The sequence below is a fragment of the Notothenia rossii genome, assembly GCF_949606895.1.
Source record: "Notothenia rossii genome assembly, chromosome: 3".
Lineage (NCBI taxonomy): Eukaryota > Metazoa > Chordata > Actinopteri > Perciformes > Nototheniidae > Notothenia > Notothenia rossii.
Genome location: NC_136901.1, coordinates 62,943,657 through 62,966,670, shown reverse-complemented (window position 1 = coordinate 62,966,670; position 23,014 = coordinate 62,943,657). Strand labels below are relative to the sequence as shown.

Genomic DNA, 23,014 nt, shown 5'->3' with positions numbered 1-23,014 from the left:
TGCTGCTGATAAAGCAAGGCGGCTGGTTGTTGATAAACTGTTGGAGGAATGTGATATTCTGTGCTTACAAGAGACATGGTTACCTAAGCAAGATCTGGAAAGGCTGAATACACTACATCAGGCCTATTCAACTGGCGGCCCGCGGGCCAGATGCGGCCCAGAACCAACTCCCGAGTGGCCCAGCCTCCCGTAGCCAAATTCCTACACTAGTACAGACCATGAACGCAGCACTCCGTGTTGCATAGAAACCACCAAACCACAACGCAGCACGTTTTTTGAAAGTGCATCTAGTGGTGCTAGTAACGGTGGTCCTATGATAGCAACTCTAAAACATGTCTCTCTCAACTCTGAAGCGTAAACAGAGACAAAACGGTCATTTATCTTGTGGAGCAGATCCAAGTCAAGCTGGACCTTTTCGCGACCGACCTGAGCACGGGTCGGATACTGCATTTTCTGACGCTCCCCAAACACATCCCATCCCCGGCACAAATCACGGATGTGATGACAGATTTCATTGCGAGGTTGAAAGAGAACTTTGCCGGTCGATTGGATGGACTTGCTCTGCCCACAGAGGTGATGATGGGCTTTGCCAGAGACCCCTTCACTGTTGCAATAGAGAGGGACGTATCAACCAGAGCAAAGGAAGTGGTCCCCTGCATCGACAAGGGGAAATATACACTGGAACTTATTGACATGCAGCGCACTAACGGGCCAGCGAAGTTTTGGAGTGATGTCAACAAACAGCAGTTCCCTAACGTTCAGAAAGTAGCGATCTGTGTGCTCAGTATGTTTGGATCAACATACACATGTGAATCAAGCTTTTCACACATGAACTCAATCAAAAGTAGCACTCGCTGCTCCCTGACTGACAGCACACCTGTTTTAGGATTGCATTGACATCCTATGAGCCAAAAATCACTGCTCTTGTTCAAAACAAAAAATGTCCCTTCTCCCATTGAGAAAGTCAGCGATGACAAATCACAAATGAGGTGATAGTAAGCACCTAGTTTATAGTAGACGTGTAGTGTAGTATTCATTCATGTGTTGGTTACCCTTATTCCTTGTTATGGGTTTGTGCACTGAAGGGTTTGACAGTTCTTTCAGTATTCATTTAAATGCACTTTGTAATGTGGCTGGGTCAAATGTGACCAAAACGTATGATTTTTTTGTTATTACTTGAAAAGTGAAAAAATAGTATTGCTACAGTACTACCTCTTTGTGTTGCATTGGAGCTCTTTAGCTGTTTTTTTTTTATATGTGAGGACATTTATTAAGACTGCTATTATTGTATTCAGTTAAATGCACTTTGTGATGTGCCTGGTTAAAAAAAAAACCCTGAATATTTGACTTCTAAAGCAAACAAATGTAAAGCTACAACTGTGCACTTTTTTTCAGATTCTGGTAAATTAATGCTAATTTGTTGTGTTTTTATGCACTTTTTGACGTACCTTTGTTAGATGAACAATTAATAAAAATGGCATGTTCTTCATCGCAGTAATATGTGTTGGTTTAAAATGTGTCACTACCCGCTTTTTACAGGCCGCTGAATGTCTGGCCCAGCTGAATTTTGTAGTTATAAAATCTGGCCGAACTGAATATGTAGTTGAATAGCCCTGCACTACATGCTCATTTTCATGGAGTTGGAGAGTCAACTACTGATCTCTGTGATAAAATTGCCCATGGCAAGATACCTGGTGGTGTGGCGATTCTCTGGAACAGTAAATATGATCTTTTGGTTACAGTGGTAAGATTGGACGTGGACTGGGCCATTGGTATAGAGATCAAGTATGAAAATAGGTCATTTATTATCGTAAATATATACACACCTTATGAATCATATGAAAATGAAGATGAATATCGCAATAGAATGGCATTTGTTAACTCAATAATTAAGGATAATGCCACAACCTGTGTGTATGTCGTTGGGGACTTGAATGCTGACATTTCGGATGATAAATCTCTGTTTGGCAAATGTTTACTGTATTTTTGTAATGATAATAATCTCATACTGTCAAGTAAATCTCTTCTACCTGAGAAAAGCTTTACATATCAATCAATCAATGTTTATTTATATAGCACAATATCACAAATGTTACATTTGTCTCAGTGGACTTCAAAGTTTGTACAGAATATCAGTATGACAATACGACACCCTCTGTCCTTAGACCCTCACATCGTACAAGGAAAAACTTCCAGAGAAAACCCCACAGTTTAAAGGGAAAAATGGGAGAAACCTCAGGGAGAGCAACAGAGGAGGGATCCCTCTCCCAGGACGGACAGACGTGCAATAGATGCCGTGTGTAAATTGAAAAGATTTATATTAGACATATATTAGTGAAGCATGGCATACTGTGTCATGGCTAGATCACTGTATATGCACAGCTGATGCACACGCTTCTCTGGACAACATTGACATTTTTTATGAGTTGGCCACTAATATTGGCCAAAATATTCCTTTTGTATTAACCCTAAATGTTGAATATATTCCGGTGCTATCTGTCAATGACAATAAAACGTACACAGGGAAGCTGGATTGGTCAAAGTTAAGAGAGAAGGATATTAATCACTATACCTCACTCACTGACAAATCATTAGACTTGGTTGTAATTCCTAGAGAAGCAATGCTGTGCAGTGACACCAACTGTACAAATGCGCAGCATAGTAGTGATCTATGTTTTACATATGATCTTATTATTGATGTGTTAAATGCCTCAAGTAAGGGTTTTTACAACAGTAAGAAAAAGGAGCATAGTATAAAACCTGGATGGAATGAACATGTGACTGAGCTACACACTGCTGCTAGAGATGCTTTTAAATTGTGGGCCGAATCAGGAAGGCCGAGACAGGGGTCTTTGTTTGAACATACACAGTCCACTAATGCCAAATATAAGTATGCTGTCCGCTTCATTAAAAAAAATGAGGACACAATGAGGGCTGACTCACTTGCCAGAAAGCTGCGCAACAATAGTTGCTATTATTTCGGGAAAGAGGTCAAAGTCATAAACAGCTGTAAGACTCCCTTACCGTCTTCCATTGAAGGAGTGTGTGGGTCAGACAACATCGCTGAACTGTGGCGACAACACTATCATGAGTTGTTCAACTGTGTTAAGAGTGATGCATTTGTGGTTGAAAAGGTTGACTCCACTGAAAATGTTACGGTTAGATCAGAGGAAGTCTACAACACTATAATGAATCTAGAAAATAACAAAGCTTGTGGCCCGGATCTCATCTCAGCTGAACACTTAAAACATGCCAGTTTTAATCTTGCTCCTCTTCTTGCTCTGTGTCTTACTGGTTTCCTTAATCATGGTGTCTTACCAGATTCCATGTTATCTGTGCTACTTGTGCCAGCCATCAAGGATAAAGCTGGGAAGATTTATGGCATTGATAATTAGAGACCAATCACTTTAGCTAGCATTCTCTCCAAAGTGTTTGAGAAAATTCTGTTGGATAGGCTGGAAAGGTATTACCACAGCTGACAACCAGTTTGGTTTTAAAAGAAAACATGGCACAGATACAGTATGTATAACATCTGAAGATGTGTAGTTTACTAGTTTTATTCATGTCTTTACATAATTTTACAGGATATTGCTATATACTATTTCTCATGTTTTACTTCTACACATTAATATCTGATTTGTAAAACATCACAGACAGAAAGGTATATCCGTCATTTAATGGTAAGCTATTGAAATTGTGATTCCATAGATGTTTCTCCCATCACCCAAATCCCCTGACTATTCTCTCAACTCAGTATTTACATTCTTATATTTAAAGAAAATCAGTAATATCTTTAAAAACTACAAGTCCTTTTCTATCAGCTGTGCACCGTTATGGTGTTAATATAACCTATCTACCAATTGGATCGAATATAAAAGTCAGCCAAATTACTATTGATACTGCAGGAGACGTATTTTGGGAAAAAAAATGCAAGATGTTGTTTGATTGTTGATATATTTATGATCCACGTCACATATTCAGTTTTGACGGCAGTTCTCCTGTTTGTCCAGAAGTCTTCTCATCAGGGCTCTATAACTAAAGAACTACGGCAGATTTAATGCGGCCGAACCGTGTATTACAATGCCGTTATGTGATGACTTCCAAAGAGAAAAGCAAGAACACTCTGAATAAAGTATTATTTTTATTTTTTTTAAATGTTTTCGGATATCATATCGCATTAACATCATATCCCAACATGCATTGCGGCTAAAACATCCAATCAACCAGCTTCAAGCTGAGGATCTTGGGTAATCTGTTCAGTGGGTGGTTTGTGGTGTGTATAGCTCGAAATGTCCCTTATAGGCCTACGTCTGTTTCCGGTGACTTTATTTACGGCTAAAAAGCCCAAGAAATTAAACGAATAAATAAAAACAAGGATATTTGTGTGTTGTTGTTGAGTAAATAACAGTGTGTTATTTAGAAAAGAATAACAAATTAGAAGGAAAAAAAGACTTTAAAATTACAGATTTCAGTATTTTGAGGCTCTAAGCCCCATTTATTTTCCTCAAAGACGGCAAATGGGACACAAATAAATAAAAAGATAAAACACTGGCATGTAATTTACCTTAGAATAAATAGAATGGTTTGAATAATATATGAGAGTAAAATCTACGTCACTTTACAGCCCCGCCCACTTTTGGGGAAACAAACACTGTCATTTGAACGGCGATCAAGCCTGAAGCCACAGAGATTTTCTTTTACTGTCCTTTGTTCTTAGAGGAAGTACAAAAACACGTAACTCTGGATTTCATTTAATGTTTGAGGTGCAATAAACGACACAGCAGCTTTTTGGCATGTTACAACTATTATTTTCTGCCTCGCTCATGAGAGTAATAGCTGGCGAAATTACAGCCTCATCTACTGATTTCAAATGTGTGCTCTAAAATGATATTTATAAATGACTATTATCATTATCATAAGCAAGACAATAAATGGCAAAGATATATAGAAAATAAACGTATTTGAGATACGTTCATAACGAACGTAACGTGGGAGAAAATACGTTTCTAGCTAAACGTAATTGAGAATGCAGTTTAGTTCTATGGGAACGTAATTTTTAGGAGACAGGGTTGCTGGGCAGCGCGGTCCCGTGGGTTGGAAGCACGTTCATAATGCCGAGGAAAATAACTCTCAGAATAACGTTATTAGCACATTTTACAACTTGAGGACCGAATGTTTTTAATAAGGGCTATACAAATGTTCATACTGGGTAGTTTATTTAGTTTAAAAAAATTATCCAAAGATTTACAGACCACTCTTTCCCTATTTAAGTCAATAGGAAGTGTTTCCGGGCCTAGCAACCTAACGGAAGTGTAGTACTGTCGTTTGGCCACAACGAATATTCTCATCAGAATCCGGCGCACTTCCTGGGGGCTTGGTGCTTTTTGTTTTGAAATCACTTCCGCGAGTTTCGCGGCCCCTCCCCCCTCGCTCCACTGACCATTTAGTAAGGTAAAAAGCAAAAGGGCAAAAACGCCTCTCAGACGCTCTTCCGTTTACTTTTTTAATAAAGAAAAACAAATGGTCCGTAGATACACAGATTCATCTCCCTCCATCATGTTGATTTGAATCTGAAGTTGAACATGAGCCCGCCCCGCTCGACCTTCTGAGCCAATCACAGAGCGATAATGACCTGCCTTCCGTTTCAACCATACTCCTTCCATTTCCACTATACTTTCTCTCACACATAAATGCATTCTTCTCTTGCATACATATGTCACCCGCTCTATAGAAATCAGTCGGAAGTCGCAACAGCTCATTTCAAAATAAACGTGGATTTGCGTAAAAAAATATTTTTTCGGGGTTCGGGTGTTTTGTTTGATTTTAAACAAACAAAGTCTTGGCTTTCAGAATATGAAACTTTTATTTCCAAACTCACACGATAAATACATTCTTTAAGCTTGTAAAGGGAAGATGACAGGCAATCTGCTCTTCCGCAGCGTCGCCCCCCCTCCCTCCGGCTGACATTATGAATGTAAGCGTAGAGTATCATAAATAACACGGCAGGGTCCGTTACAGTTTGTTTTCATTTGAATTCAATTAAACAAAGTCTTGGCTTTCAGAATATTAAACTTGTTTCGGCAAATTCAGATGATAAATACAACTTTGAAGCTTGTAACGGCATAATTACAAGCGGAGAACGGAGTAATGTAACGTCACAGCAGGCATAACAACGGCCAGTGTTTCTCGTGAGGGTTTACCCCGGGAAACAAACGCAATACACACAAATGCAAAAAGACACAAACACACACACACTCGCGAGCTTCCCCCAGACCAGTAATCCAAACGAAAATATCTTCCCTCCGTAGTATTTTGATCATTTGCTCCGCTAATAATCAATCAGATCAATGGATTCCAGAGAAGAGAAAACTTTGAAGGCCTTTTTCTCAAAATGATGACTCTGTAACAGTCATTATATAATGTGACACATTTCGCTTAATATTTGGAGTACAAAAACAATCCTGATTCATTAGAAAGCTAGGAATATCCTCTTTCCAGCAGTGTATACAACTCAAAATGTGTCTTTGGGTCAATGCCACTGATTTCGATAGAGCAGGTCAGATATATTGTCTTCAGACATACGGTACATACATTCTTCTCTTGCATACATATATTGTCTTCATACATACATACATATATTCTTCTCTTGCATACATATTGTCTTCAGACATGCATATATTATTTATAATATTAAATGTAAACATTGAATGAATGTGCATGAGAGCAACATGTATAAATATGAATATGAGAACAAAATGTATAAATGTGTGAGTGAAAAATGTATAAATATGTGAGTGACAATATACAGATGTAGCGCTTCATTTCAAACGCCTACCCGTGCGGGTCCGTGATCTGCATGGGGTGGGCCCCTGCTGAAAAGGAAAACCCCCCCGCAGGACTTGATACGCCCCCTTGATAAATAAATGTAATTTTAATTAAACCAGCTGCAATGGATCATGGATCCACCAGGGGGAGCCGTGAAAAGCTGCCACACTGGAACTCATGTGAAATAAACAGCTGATAGATCTACAGGTATCTGATATAGCGGATATTTGTTAAGATCCATATGTCAAGGATAGGATCATATTCTGTGCTAAATAAGAGACATGTAATAATTAACAAAACATCACCATGTTTTTATTTAACAAAATAATGTTGTTTAATTCACGTAAGTACAAAACCATCGCTATGTTTTTTCATCAGGAAATGCAGCCCGGCTCAAACAAACTATTTTCAATCATCATCCTCACGATCATTTAATGTATCATATGTTTGCGAATTGAAATGAATGCACTAATACATGTAGTTTAATCCACGTGAGTTTACAACAACAAAAATAATCGCTTTGTTTTTATGTCACATCCGACCGGAGGAAAATGCAGCACTGCTCTCACTACCGATAATCCTAATCCGACGGGAAAACAATAATATGTACAGTGTTAATAGTTTACTGTATTATTAGTGTATAATATTACTGCTATAACAATCACACATTGAGTTGTTAAAATCAGACCGTTTTTTTTTTTTAAACAGTCTGAATGAAACGGCAGCTCTCAGGTGATCAAGTGTGTGTTTGCCAGTGTTGGGACTAACGTGTTACAAACTAACGCACACAACTACCTTTTGCGGTAACTAATAACGTTACTAGTTAACTATTCCCATTCAGTAACGCCGTTATAGTTACTGTGATTTAAATGGGTGCGTTACTGCGTTACATTATGTGATCCAACTGAACCGAATCTCCCTGCGGATGTAATTTACAGGCGAATACAGCGATGTCCTCTCACAGTACCATGGAAAAGTGAAAGTGACCAGAGAGGAGTGATGATTGGTTAACGCGGGGTAACATTTCAGGGTAAGCCAATCAGAGACAGAGTTGGGCGGGTCTTGCCTTATGGGGAAAATACACAGGCACACAAACACTTGCTAACACACACACATACACGGCAACGCCCACCACCAGCACACACACTATGGCAGATGCAAGTATCAGCGAGAGCAGCAGCGCATTTACAACTCGGAGATATAACCACTATTTTCAATTTGTGGGGATAAAGGACGCACAAAATATTACGGTCAAATGTAAACTGTGTGCAGGACAGAAATCATTGTCCACATCGGATAACAGCAATGCCAATCTCCTGAAGCACCTAACTAATGTACATAGGGCTATAAAGACCCCACCGTCTCAACCACCGGCAGTGACCAGATGGAGCAACACCATCTAAAGAGCCAAAAACGATTTTTTTAAATCGCCAAATGTCACCCAGAGTCAACTAAACAGATTGATTGCTGAAAATAGTTTGTTTGTCTTCAGTCTGACAGTTTATTATTTATCTAATTGTTACTGCCAAAAGAGTGTAGTTCTTGTTTAATTGTTGCACTGCCAAAATAGTGTAGTTGTTGTTAATGTGTACACTGTGGTGATTGACATTATTCACCCACGGATCTATGGGTTAGGGCAGGGGTTGGCAATCCAAAATGTTGAGAGCCATATTGGACCAAAAAAAAAAAAAAATCTGTCTGGAGCTGCAAAAAATTAAAAGCCTTATATAAGCCTTATAATGAAGGCAACACATGCTGTAAGTGGCTATATTAGCCTACTATCAAAATTATAAGTAGGCTACAAATACATAATGAGCATTCATGATTAAATGTTTATTTTCCCTGCAGCGCATCCTGGAGAGAATGACGCACCACGTGACTACTCTGCTGTACGATGGTGCTTTAAGTTGAACTTCCATTATAATATTAATGTATTATGTTTCGTTGCATTGATGAAATTATAGAAATACAATAAAGAAATCAGATTTTTTTTGTCATTTTTATTTTAGGATTCGAAAAAACAACAACAAAATGTGCAACGTGCATAATAGGCCTCCTGTAATTTCAGACCTCCCCATGGAAATAAAATGCAGTCCTTTTCAATCCTCAATAATACAATACAATACAATCCTCTTCTCTTTTCCCCCTTATCTGGGCAACAGACAGAGTGCAATAAAACAGCAGCCTTTTGAAAAGGTAAAGTATATACAATTAAAATAATACAGTTTAAGTTCGATTTCTGTGCATTATCCTCTTCTCTTTAGTTTTCTGCAAATGTGCAAGGGTAAAATGCAGCAGCACCCTCTTCTCTTTTGACACGCACAATACAATGCAGCCATCCTCGGACCTGAGCAACAAAACACAATAATATCCCTGTGTCATTCCAAATATATACTGACAAAAATCAGAAATCACTTTATAAAAACAGCCACTTTGTTACTAAATATGTGCCTATGACAGGATTGTGTTCTTACCCGTTTAATGTGACTTCTGTTTTCGGACATCACTGGACAGCTTCTCAACATCGGGCATGTAAGATGTAACTTTAATCTTCACGCAGGACTGCAAGCTCTCATCTGTGAGGCGGGTGCGGTATTTGGATTTTATGTAGTTCATGTTTGAGAATATCTGCTCGCACAGGTATGTTGATCCAAAGATGGATAATACTCCAAATGCATATTTCTTCATGTTCCTATAACTGTCTGGAAGAGCATTCCATGTTTCAAACACAAGTTTCTCGGGTGTTGGGAGGCTTTCAATTTCGCTCCATTTGTGGCTTTGGGCAAGCTGGGCTTTCTGGCGAGTGAAATCTTCAAGCTCGGCTGTCAGACTTTTGAATTTGGACATCCATAAATCTTTGTCAGCTATATCAGCCATTTTCATTTCAAGGTCAGCTTGATTTACTCCTGGGAATGTGTGCAACAAGGACGGGTCAATCTCCAGGGGTGTGACAGGGAAAGATAGTGTCATTTTTTCCTTTCGGAACTCGCTAAATCTGCTCCCAAATGCAGTTTGCATATCAACGATCGCACCTTGTAAATAATCACCGTTGAGTGTGTGATCGTGATGGGCTTCTTTGAACTCTCTCAGGGAGGGGAAGTGAGAGAGCGTGCCTCGCTGTACATCTCTGGCGAATACAGTCAGCTTGCGCTCGAATGACAAAACAGCTTCCAGCATTTGCAGTGCAGTGTTTCCCCGGCCCTGGAGACTTTTATTCAGCATGTTTAGGTGACTTGTCATCAGGGGCGTAGCTGGAAATTCTGGGCCCCATGAAAGAATCTATTTGTGGGCCCCCAATCCATGCGAGTGCGCATTAGCGCGCACGCTAAAAAAAATGTGGCCATTTATTTATTGATGAAAACGCATAATATGGTTTTTACCTATACATTCGGATCAGCAGTTCAGCACCAGTTCAGGATGTCGCATTGCGTTCATCTTCAATGAATGGACCAATGCAATAGTCTACCAAACAACCTTGAGTTGCACTAGCTAGGCATATTTTCCCCTATTCTTGTGACAATGTTTTCTGATACTCAACATACAAAAGCTGTTACTTGTCCTGTCTCTCTGTAATCCCATCTCCAACACAAATAGTCTACTCAAGCACACTATTAGGTTGACAGACACTTACATTTTGATGTGCTCTGTAGTATACAATCGTTCCCTGCTTGGATATACCTTTTACGAAGCAGATTTTGAACTGTCGCGGGCAGAGCACTAGCTTTTTTGCTGTAGCGGCCGGGTTGCTGCCTTTCTCAGCAGAGTGCTAAAGCCCTACCTGTTACACGCGCAAGTAATTCGAGGAGGCGCGAGTGACAAGTGTTGAGTTATTGGTGGGGACAATTCAGGATTCTTGGATACTGGTGGGGTCAGAACCTTGCGTCCACCCCCAAAACGACACGATGAAACCCAACCTCGAAAACCCTGTTGAAGTTAAAGAACTGTAATGGACTGCAAGAAATCAACATGCACTGACTATCAACTTTATCTTTTGTCTATTTAATTGAAAATTACACCCAATACAGGAATGAACAAACAAAAAATCTCAACATTCTTTGACTTATTAAATTAAGATTTGAACAACACAAGGACAAAAGTATAAATTAACTGAAGATTTGAACATAATTATAAAACAATAAACTCTCAGGACATGAACACACTTACAGCAAACAATGAAAAATGTAGTGCGAGAGGACTATGCATCAGATAGTAATTGTTCACAATGTGGGCTGTAGCCTGTCAGCTTACTATAGGGAAACATCCCACAATCCTGTCATAGACTGGATTTTTATTCCTAAATCCCGAACGCCAATCGCCGGACCTTCTTGGTGGCAAAATCTTTTACGAGCTCTTTGAAATCAAGTGACAGAGCCAGCTTGCTTTCAATCGATAACATTGCAAGGCTGTTTAACCTCTCTTGCGACATGGTAGATCTTAAATAGCTCTTGATAAGTTTCAACTTACTAAATGATCTTTCACCACCAGCTACGGTAACTGGGAGCGTCAAGAAAATTCTGAGGGCAATGCAAACGTCTCCAAAAATGCTCTGGAGTTCCATCTTGTATATTGCATTCAGTAGATCAAGAGAGCTACAATCAGGGGGGAAAGTGGCAGAAAATATTTTATTGAGATGCCTTATCTCACTCTCAAACTGATCTGTGAGATCCTGTGAGTATTTCTCCCTCAGTGGCTGACACACAGAAGCCATGACACTGTCACTCAACTTCCCAATTTTAAGTATGGCAGCAAATTCTTCAACAATATTTGCTGTTGTTTGGAACCGAGTGTCCAAGTCACTTATGATCTGGTCCATGGCAGTGAGAAACACAGTGTTAAGGAATGTTGTTTCTGGCCTATCCTCCTGACCTGTTCCTTCAGCAGTTTCATCATGAAACCTCTTCCTCCTCCTCTCACGGCAAAGTTCTTTTTTGAAATGAGGTGGAACCTCCATTTCCTTAGCTACCATTGATGCCTCAGACAGAATAGCATCCCATCCATTTCTGAGAGTCTGCATCTCATCTCTTAGTGCAGCAACATTACCTGCCTCCACCTCTATTGAGATTTTCCCTGACTGGAGTATCACATTTCTGTCATCAATAGATTGCAATACTTTCACCCAAATGGTGAGAAGGACAATGGCATCAAATGACATGAGGTAGTTCCTCAGACCAACAGCTTCAGATCTGGCCTCACCTGTGAGACTGCATGAGCTCAGTATGGTAGCAAGGGCTTCAATGACACCAGGTAGGTGCTTTGCTACAGGTTTCACAGCATCAATTCTCGCACTCCAGCGAGTGTCAGATAGCCTATATACAGAGCAACCTGTTTTCTTTTTGTATATAGACCAACGAGATGGACTGGCACTTACAAATGTGTAGAGGCGGTTAATGTAACCAAAAAAGTTGGATACTTCAGGGCTCGATTCTGCAGCATGCACGCCTACCAGATTCAACGTGTGGGAGGCACAAGGTGAGAAAGTAGCAAGATTATTCTTTTTCAGTATTTGTGCTTGGACTCCCTTGATTTTCCCTGACATATTCGCCCCATTATCATACCCTTGCCCCCTGCAATCACTAATGTCTATCCCTAGATCCAGAAGCACACTCTCCATCATGCCTGCTATTTCACATCCTGTTTTTCCGTTGAAATCTTTGAATTCAATAAATCTTTCAGTGATCTCCCATTCGCCTGTGTCTTCATTATAATGTACATATCTTATGAGCACAACATTTTGCTCGGTGTGGGAAATGTCAGGCGTTGCATCACAAATGATTCCATAGTATATGGCATCCTCCCTTTCCGTCAGAATGGTTTTTAAAACCTTTCCCCCACACAATTCAATAAACTCGTTCTGGATGTCTGGGCTCAGATAATGAGTTAGCTGGCTTCCTTTTTTGATTTTGTCTAAGTGGTCTTTCAAGAGTGGATCATATCGTGACAAAAGTTCTAGCGTACCTACAAAATTTCCATTGTGGACATCGCCCAAAGCATGCGTTTTACCTCGGAAAGCTAAATTCCTCGTTGCCAAGTGCAGAGTGACATCAAGGAGTCTCTGCAAGATAGCTTTGTTTTTCTCAATTTCAGACTGTAGCTCTCTCTGCAACTGATGATCAACGCCACATGCAGTCATAACCGAACACTGTAGGTGTTTCCATCGCAAATAACAGTCCCTGTGATTCCTACTTGTTTCATGGCTTGGGAATTTATCATACATGCGACGCCACTCGACGTCACACATCTTGTATCCCTGGTCACTACTCAAAGCACTAAGAGAGGGTATTTTTTGCTCCTTGGAGAAAAGAACACATGGTATGCAGAACAGTGCATTTGCACTTTCACTGTGAATCAACCAGTCCCTTTTCACTTTTCCCCTACCCTTATCTGCTTTGGTGTATTTCAAGTAATCTGGAAATCTCTTTCCCTTTGAATCATGTGGAATTTCTTGATCTGTTTCTCGCATTGCTAATTTCTTTACAATAGTTGCCCTGTCCTTGTCACTCATCCTAGCTGGGAACAACCCTGGGTCAAGTGATAGCAGATCTTCTACCTCAGACACCACTACAGGTGGCTCAGTATCTGTGGCATCCTGTGTCGGAGCCTCACTTTGTCCCTGACATTGACTGTCCATAGCTGCTTCCTCCTCATCTGTGCTGCTTTCATGGTCCTCGACCTCTTCTTGTACTGGTACCTCTGCCTCTTCACCTCTGCTCTCCTCGTTGGCTGCCTTGCTCGAAGGCCCTGGCTCTAGAGTATCCATAGTGTACATAATTTATAAAATGCCCTATAATAGTAATAACACAGTACAGCTCGACCTATCTCTTAATTGTTATAATAATAATAATAATAATAATAATAATAATAATAATAATCATTTGTATAGATATTTTTCAATTGCTCAAATCTAGCTATAGCTACTGTAACAACCTCAATTTAATGTGCCAGTGGTCAATGGTATTGCAATTACTGGAAGAACTAGAGTAACTAAATGTGAATATTACCTAAAGTTGTATTCAATGCATGGTAAGCATATTTAAAATCTGTTTGTTAACCCCAAGCCCTGCTGCTTTACCTCCCTCTCCTTCAACTGGGAACCGGCCTGAGGGAAGGGGTACTGATCCTGAAGCCGCATCTGTGCATTAGAGCAGATGTGATTAGCATGTAACATTATACAGGTTAGGTTAGCTAGCCATAGCAAAAGGGCATAGCTGCTGGATACAAATTCACTGGGCTCATCGACACTCATCTAATTTTTGATAGCAACAGGTAGCTAACGTCAGCCACAAAATGTTGGCTAAGCTGTTATGGGCTTCAAAACAAGTTCTGTGAATAAATACCTTTCTTGTGAAAATACTTGGTGACTATCTGTCGACCTCTTTTATTATTTTCCTCTTGCTGACGTTTTTTCTTTCGTTTCTGAGCTCCTGATTCATGAGCTGTAGAGGACATTTTCCTGTCAGTCTGTTCAAGCTGCAAGCTGCTGGTGCACTGCTGTGCCGCCTAGTTATAGTTGAAAGTGGGGGTGCAAGATTAGTAACTGGCAGGCAAGGGGTGGTTTGGAGTGGGTCAGGCACGACCACCTCCATGGCAGAATTGTTTTAATTTAATGAACACCTGTACGTGCAATTTCCTGCAATATAGAGCACAGAACTGTCTCAAAATCCTATGGGATCCTAAAGGATTCCTATAGGGTTCCAAAAACGTATAGAGATTCCTATAGCATCTTTTGACTAGGGATGTTATCCTAGGTCTCTTTCTCACTTCCTCTGCCTCCTCCCTGAGTCTGCACAGTCACCACATCATTCTACATTAAGGAGAGCAATACACTTATGAGTACACTGAACTGGTTTGAATACACAATCTTTATGCTACTCTGTAAAGAAAGGGAGAGAGGGGGGAATATATTATCCAAGTATTTGTGTCTTAATTTGTTATGTTATCCTACACTTTAAGCTGACTGATATTTCCATTACCTGTAACTCTTGTGTCTCTTTCTCTCCTTCTCTGCCTCCTCCCTGAGTCTGCACTGTCACCACCACATCATTCTACACAGGAGAGCAATACACGTATGAATACACTGAACTGGGTTAAATACATGATTTTTTATTTTTTCTGCCATGTTCTACCTGGTTGGCTGGCTGGCTACACACACACACACACACACACACACACACACACACACACACACACACACACACACACACACACACACACACACACACACACACACACACACACACACACACACACACACACACACACACACACACACACACACACACACACACACACACACACACACACACAGTGTGCAGGTTAGTTACAGTAGGAGATGGGCTTCTATCATATTATCTTCTATCATTCTATAATTCATTCTTCTTTTATTTTCATTTCAGGTAGTTGTACCTTAAGAGAATTGAAGGCTGGCATCTGTAAATGCAGATAGATATAAGTACTTTATTCTTATTTTATTATCATTATTTTCTTTCCAATGAAATGAAATCAGAAAATAAGTGGTATATGATGGAAAATATGAAAGTCAATGCTTGAAGGAAAATGGACTTCGGAAAAGTTTTTTATTTTGTATTTACTGTTCTGTAAAAGTCTTGTCGAATGCAATGTTTTATGTTTTGTGTGGACCCCAGGAAGACTAGTTGTTGTCATGCAACAGCTAATGGGGATCCTAATAAACTCAAACTCTAATGGGCTTCGATCTACCAGGTAGCTAGCTAGTCAAACACACACACTGGTTGATGTTACTAGCTAGCTAGCAAACGTCAGCTAACCGCTAGCTAACATAAAGAGTGACCTGTAATTCAATGCAGCGAAAATGAAGAGAAGGTGATGATTATAAATGTGTTTTATTGTATTGAGTGGTAGAAGTAAAGACATGTCTAACATATTCTTTGTTTGAACAACTTACTGAAAAGGTCTGCCACCAATGACAGACTGTTCGCGGTGATTTACACTCAGCCTACCTGCATCAGGACTGCTGTGGGTGGGAGGCAGTTGATCAAACCATTGTGAGCGAAATGCGGGGGGGGGTCACAATCTTTGGAAACTTAAAAACTCGCTATTAAGTGTCTATAATCAGCACAAGTTCTTTCATTGCGTATTATTAATTCGATTGAAATTACACACTTATGTTTACAGTGATATATTGGGGGGGAAATGTCATATTTTTCATATGATCAAAAAGTGGGGGTGCAAAAGCACACGTTTGCTCCCCCAAGGTCAATTGTGGGGATGCACCTGCTCCGCTTGCTCCATTGCTCAGGCGCCCATACCATGCAATGAATGAAGGGAGGGGTGCTCATTCTGTCAAACAGAGTAACAAGCACCTGTTTGTTTCTTTTGGGACGTTTTTTTTTAATACAGGCAATTATACTTTTGAGTCATTTACATTAACTTACTTTAGGATAATAATAAAACCATATTAATAAAAAGATAATAATAGTGTTCTCTGGGCCCCCCCCCCAGTGCTGGGCCCTTGGAATCATCCTAACCTCCCCCCCCCCAGCTACGCCCCTGCTTGTCATATCCACAATAAAGTGCAGTTTTTCCAGCCACTCGGTATCTTCCAGTTGCGGGTAGTTCAGGTTTTTGCTTTTCAGGAATGTTTTCACATGTTCTAAACAAGCAACAAAGCGACGCAAAACCTCACCCCTGGACAGCCACCGGACTTTGTTGTGTAGCAGGAGATCGGAATATTCGCTGTCAACTTCATCTAGAAATGCACGGAACTGACGGTGGTTTAATGCTTTTGCAATTATCTTGTTCACCATCTCGATGACAAGGTTCATCACCTCCATACACTCCGGTGGGAATGTTTGTGCACACAGTGCTTCTTGGTGCAAGATGCAGTGAAATGCAAGCAGATTCCGATCCAACGCTTTCTGTAGTAAAGTCACAAACCCCTTTTGTGATCCTCTCATACTGGGTGCCCCATCTGTAGCCACTGAAATCAGGTGGTTGGTGTTTATTCCATTGTCATTTAAAAACATATGTCCTCCCCGCGTGTTTGGCCTTTCAGTGGTATTAATTCGATCATTTCTTCTTGCGGCCCATCATAGTTCACATACCTGCATAACAGCGCTGCCTGTTCAATATCGATCACATCACACGACTCATCACAGGCAATTGAGTATGCTGGAGATGAATTAATGTCCTTGATTTGCTGATTGGTGATGTTGTCTGCCATTTTAATGGCCCTTTCCTTCACTGTCTTTGCGGAGAGAGGCATGTCTTTAATTTTCTGTATTATCTCGGTTTTGTTTTTGAAGTCTGAAAATAGGTGCTCTGATATTTTAATGAATGAATCCTTCATGTAGTCACCATCTGTGAACGGTTTTCCACGCTTTATTATCTCCCGGGTTGCAACAAAACTAGCAGCAGTAGTGGAGTTTGGAGATGCAATCCACTTCTTAAATCTATCTTTGCACTCCTCTAATTTCTCCAGAAGTAATGCAATCGCAGTTTTTCTCTCACTCCCAACTGGGTACTCGGCTGCAAATGTAGCATGCCTTCCATGGAAATGTCTTTCCACGTTACTCTTTTTGTTATTTGACAATTTCTCATTACAAAGCAAACATACAGGCAATGGCAATGAAAGCAAATGATTCGGTCCAAGAACTGTTGAATCCTCTGTTCTCCTCAGCTATCTTTCTCTTGTTCCCTTTGGAATCCATGGCCCATGACACACCCACCGGTTTGTTAGCAACAGTTAGCACCTCGGAGTTACGCGGTTAAATTACGCGGTTAAAACACGCGCAACCTGAGGCGGAGTTCCCTCCCCCTACGCTGCTGTGATTGGTTGATGACCTGAGGCGGAGTTCCCTCCCCCTCGATGACGTGAGGCGGAGTCCCCTCCCACTCCTCCGTCGCGAATATCCAGTCTAGCCCTGACCCTGGCACTACGCCGAGCTGAAACGTGTGTCGCAGGCTATGACGTAAATCTTCGTTGACAGAAATGTTAAATTAAATTAAATATTTATTATACACATTTTTACAGCATTGGATAATAAATTATATTAAAACAAAAAATATATTCACACCATCTTTTTCCATTTTCATATTTTTGAAAAAGCTCCAGGGAGCCACTAGGGCGGCGCTAAAGAGCCGCATGCGGCTCTAGAGCCGCGGGTTGCCGACCCCTGGGTTAGGGTATTGTTCTGCACGGACATTTTAGTGAACCGGACTTCCTGTTTCCGCCGGTCTTCGCTTCCCGGGCATGAAGTTGTTTCCAATGGTTTTCAGATGCTAAATAAAATATTTCAGATTGCACTACTTAGAACTTGATTGTTGAGGCTACAATAAAGATGCCTGCTTTATTGTTATTGCACAGATTACAGGTACTGAGACAACTAAATGCAGTTTAGCTTCTAACGGTGCAACAAGCAGTAAAGTGAAAAGTAATGTACACAATCTACAGAATAAAATATAGAATGAATTGAATGATGAATAAACAGTGAGGGGTATGAATACACTAGCAGCCTGTGAGCAGTATTAACAGAGTGTATGAATATGCTAAGATATATAAAGTATGAAAACGGTAAGCAGTGCAAGTATAGTATAAAATATATGGATATTAATTTCATGATAAACATTGTGGAACAATGATGAAAAATGTGAAAGGAAGTGGCGACGTAAAACTGACACAAAACAACTACAAACTTTTGCCGAGCCAATGGAGTGTTTCATCAGCAGCACGGGGTACAAACCACCAATGAGCGCTCAGCTCGAGATACCAGCGAGTCGAGAGAGTGAATTATATCTGCATTTTATCTTTTGAGAAGCCCCCACCCCCATGTTGCCTATGCTGTATGCTGCAAACTCTTTGTTCAAAACTAATTGGCCATTGGAATGTGTGGAGTAAGTCTCCCAAGGGGGATGGTCACATTCCACAGCCCCCCCCCCCCTCCTGTGATCTCCCAACCCCCAGTCTGTAGGTTTGTGTTCGCATATTTCAGTGTTAATTTTGGCAGCTGTTTTTGATTTCACTCTTAGTCTTTAGACGAAAATGGTTATTAGTTTTAGTCACATTTTAGTCATTCCTATCCTTCGTATTTTTAGTCTAGTTTTAGTCGACGAAAACTCAAAACGTTTTAGTCAACTTTTAGTCTATGAAAAATTACATTTTAGTCAACTTTTCGTCAAAATGTGTCTCTATACTCTCTGAACGCTCCGTCCCCGGCAGATCTCTGTGTCCGCTGCAGCATGTCTGTTAGGCCCTGCACACAGAGACACAGGGAGATCGCTCTTCTGGAGTGAAGAGAGCGGAAATAATGATATTGCAAGTTAGAAACGTAAGATGCATTTTGACAGACAAGATGGACACTTGGGGGAAAATATGCTGCATTTTGAATGTCCGATAGTGCACCATTAACATCTTAGTCCCGTCTCGTCTCGTCAACGAAAACTAAATATACATTTAGTCATAGTTTTCGTTATCAAGAATCTATTTTTAGCTCGTCATCGTCTCGTCTTAGTCATGTAAAAAAGGTTGTTGACGAACATTTTACGTCATAGTTTTTGTTGACGAAATTAACACTGGCATATTTAAACTGTCGCACTTTCTGTTTTTTCTATCGCGCATTGCCGGTATGAAAGGGTCTGTACCGGAAATATCAAACATTTAATAAAAGTGAAAAACAATGAACAAGAGTTAACGTATTAATAATAATAAATTATATTTATTACGTTTGGATGTAGGATTTTTGACTTTAGAGCAGTGATCTTCTCTTCAGCAGAGCGCTGTCAGACCGGACCTAACCCTGAAAAGTATTATCATCTGGAATTAATCATTATGTTATTCATTTTAAATATATATAAGTATTTTTACAACTTGTATTTAGAAATACTCTGTTGTAATTATTGATGCATAAATGTGTTCATCCATTCAATGTGGTATCTGCTATAATGGGGTTAATGTATGTTATAACTTAATAATACAATACATTATAATATATGATATGATAGCCGTCCCCCGGCAACTCCCGAGCAGCAGGGAGAATGGGTGACTGTTCAGAAGGGGCATAACGCGAAACCCGCAGGTCCCCACCAACCCGTTCACGTATCTAACAGATATTCCCCACTCAGCGAGACACCCGCTGAGAAGCCAACTCTGGTTATTGGTAGCTCTATTATGAGACACGTGAATTTAGAGACCGAAGCGTCCACAGTCACATGCATTCCGGGGGCCAGAGCGGGTGACGTTGAGGCGCATCTTAGACTGCTGGCTAAAAATAAACGTAAATACAGTAGGATTGTTATTCACGTCGGTGGTAATGATGTTCGTTTACGCCAATCAGAATGCACCAAACTTAATGTGGCGTCGGTGTGTAGTTATGCTAAAACAATGTCGGACACCGTAATCTTCTCTGGTCCCCTCCCCAATCTGATCAATGATGACATGTATAGCCGCATGTCATCATTTCAGCGCTGGTTGTCTTGGTGGTGCCCAGCAAACAATGTGGGCTTCGTGAATAATTGGACAGCCTTCTGGGGAAAACCTGGTCTGATTAAGAGAGACGGCATTCATCCTACTTTGGAAGGTGCAAATCTCATTTCGGCAAACATTTCAGGGCTCTGTGGACTTAATCCATGACAAACTGGAGTTGAGACCAGGAGGCAGAGTCGCAGTCTTACACGCTTCTCTGCGCTCTCTCCTAGGCAGTCATCCATAGGAATCCCGACCCCAATAAAATACCCAATATTAACGGTGTGTGTGTCTGCCCAAGGACAATTTAAGGTAAAACCTAATAGAGGTGTCATACATAATAACCTAATAAAAGTAAATGTAACAACTACTACAGTGCAACAAAACAGGAAGATTAAATGTGGTCTCTTAAACATAAGATCTCTAGCATCTAAAGCAATACTGGTAAATGATTTAATATCAGATTATAATATTGATATATGCTGTCTCACTGAAACTTGGTTGAGACATGAAGAATATGTCAGCATAAATGAGGCCACTCCACCCAGCCATATCAATACTCATATTGCCCGAGGCACGGGCCGAGGAGGTGGAGTTGCAGCAATCTTTGACTCAAGTTTACTTATCAATACTAAACAAAAATTAAATTATACCTCCTTTGAAAGCCTCATTTTCAGTCTTACGCATCCGACCTGGAAAACTTTGCAGCCAATCTTATTTGTTACAGTGTACCGTGCACCAGGTCCTTATTCAGAATTCTTATCAGAATTCTCTGAGTTTTTATCAGCTTTGGTACTTAAAACAGATAAAGTAATTATCGTAGGTGACTTTAATATTCATGTTGACGATGATAAAAATAGCCTTACTGTTGCATTTAACTCTATATTAGATTCTGTTGGTTTCTGTCAGAGTGTAAATAAACCAACCCACTGCTATAATCACACTCTTGACCTTGTTCTGACTTATGGTATTGAAATTGAGCAACTATTAGTCGAACCGCATAATCCTGCTTTATCCGACCATTTCTTAGTAACTTTTGAAGTACTGTTACTAGACTACAAAGCATTAGCCAAAAGCTCCTGCAGCAGAAACCTATCTGTTAGTGCTATAGCCAAATTTAAGGAAGAGATTCCACCAATACTTAACTCGATAGCATGTCTGCATGTAGGGGAGGAAACTTATACAAAATGTACACCACCCCAAATTGATCATGTTGTTGATAGTGCTACAGATGCGCTGCGAATAAAATTAGACTCTGTTGCTCCTTTGAAAAAGAAGAAAATAAAACAACATAGATTAGCTCCATGGCATAATGCCGAAACCCGCAAAATAAAGCAAAAGTCGAGACAACTTGAAAGGATATGGCGTTCCACTAAACTTGAAGAATCTCGTTTAATTTGGCATATTACTCTCAATGAATATAAGAAAGCACTGCGTAAAGCGAGAGCAGCATACTACTCTTCATTAATAGATGAGAATAAGAATAATGCAAGATTTCTTTTCAGCACTGTAGCCAGGCTGACAGAGAGCCACAGCTCGACTGAGCCTTCTATTCCCATAGCACTCAGTAGTAATGATTTTATGTGCTTTTTTAACGATAAAATTGTTACTCTTAGAAACAAAATCAATGACCTCTTGACTTTGACCAGTATAGTGTTATCAACAGCTCCCGGAAACGTAAGTTCTAATAATATTACACTAGATAGTAAACTAGAATGCTTTTCAGCCATAAACCTTGAACAATTAAATTCAATGATTCTCTCTTCTAAACCATCAACGTGTATCTTAGACCCGATTCCAACTAAGCTGTTAAAAGAAGTTTTTCCATTAATTAGCACTTCTTTATTAAATATTATGAATATGTCTTTATTATCAGGCTATGTTCCAAAATCATTCAAAGTAGCAGTGATAAAACCGCTTCTTAAAAAGCACAACCTCGATCCAGAGGTTTTAGCCAACTATAGACCTATTTCTAATCTTCCGTTCCTCTCAAAAATTCTTGAGAAAGCAGTCGCAAAACAGCTGTGTGATTACTTAAGAAACTATGATTTATTTGAAGATTTTCAGTCTGGCTTTAGAACACAACATAGCACAGAGACAGCTCTGGTTAAAGTCACAAATGACATTCTAATAGCCTCTGACAAGGGACTTGTCTCTATTCTTGTCTTACTCGATCTTAGTGCTGCATTTGATACTATCGACCATGATATCCTATTGCAAAGACTAGAGCACTTAGTTGGCATACAGGGAACTGCTTTAGGCTGGTTTAGGTCTTATCTATCTGAACGCTCTCAGTTTGTACGTGTCAACGATGAATCTTCCATGCAAACCAAAGTTAGCCATGGAGTGCCACAGGGCTCAGTGCTTGGACCTATTTTGTTCACCCTATATATGCTTCCGTTAGGCAATATTATAAGGAATCATTCTGTAAACTTTCATTGTTATGCGGATGATACTCAACTATATTTATCAATCAAGCCTGATGAAATTAATCATCTAAATAAAATTCAAGACTGCCTCAAGGACTTAAAAACGTGGATGACCTTAAATTTTTTGATGTTAAACACGACCAAAACTGAAGTTATTTTACTTGGCCCGAAGAATCTACGAAACAAATTATCTAAAGATATATTAACTATGGATGGCATTAATTTGGCCTCCAGTGAGACTGTAAGGAATCTTGGTGTTATATTTGATCAGGATTTATCCTTTAACGCCCACATAAAATCAATTTCAAGGACCGCCTACTTCCAT

General features: G+C 40.1%; 1 protein-coding gene and 1 long non-coding RNA gene across 3 annotated transcripts in view; both read right to left on the bottom strand.

The window, feature by feature from the left end:
- The window catches only part of LOC307031345 (uncharacterized protein), a 113,224-nt gene that overhangs the window by 58,345 nt on the left and 31,865 nt on the right, over positions 1–23,014 (bottom strand). The window lies entirely within an intron of this gene.
- LOC307031103 lies at positions 13,519–14,200 on the bottom strand. Its single transcript, XR_013805875.1, has 3 exons — positions 14,160–14,200; positions 13,895–13,954; positions 13,519–13,569 (listed from the first exon to the last, which is right to left on the bottom strand). It is a non-coding gene; the product is annotated as an uncharacterized lncRNA (long non-coding RNA).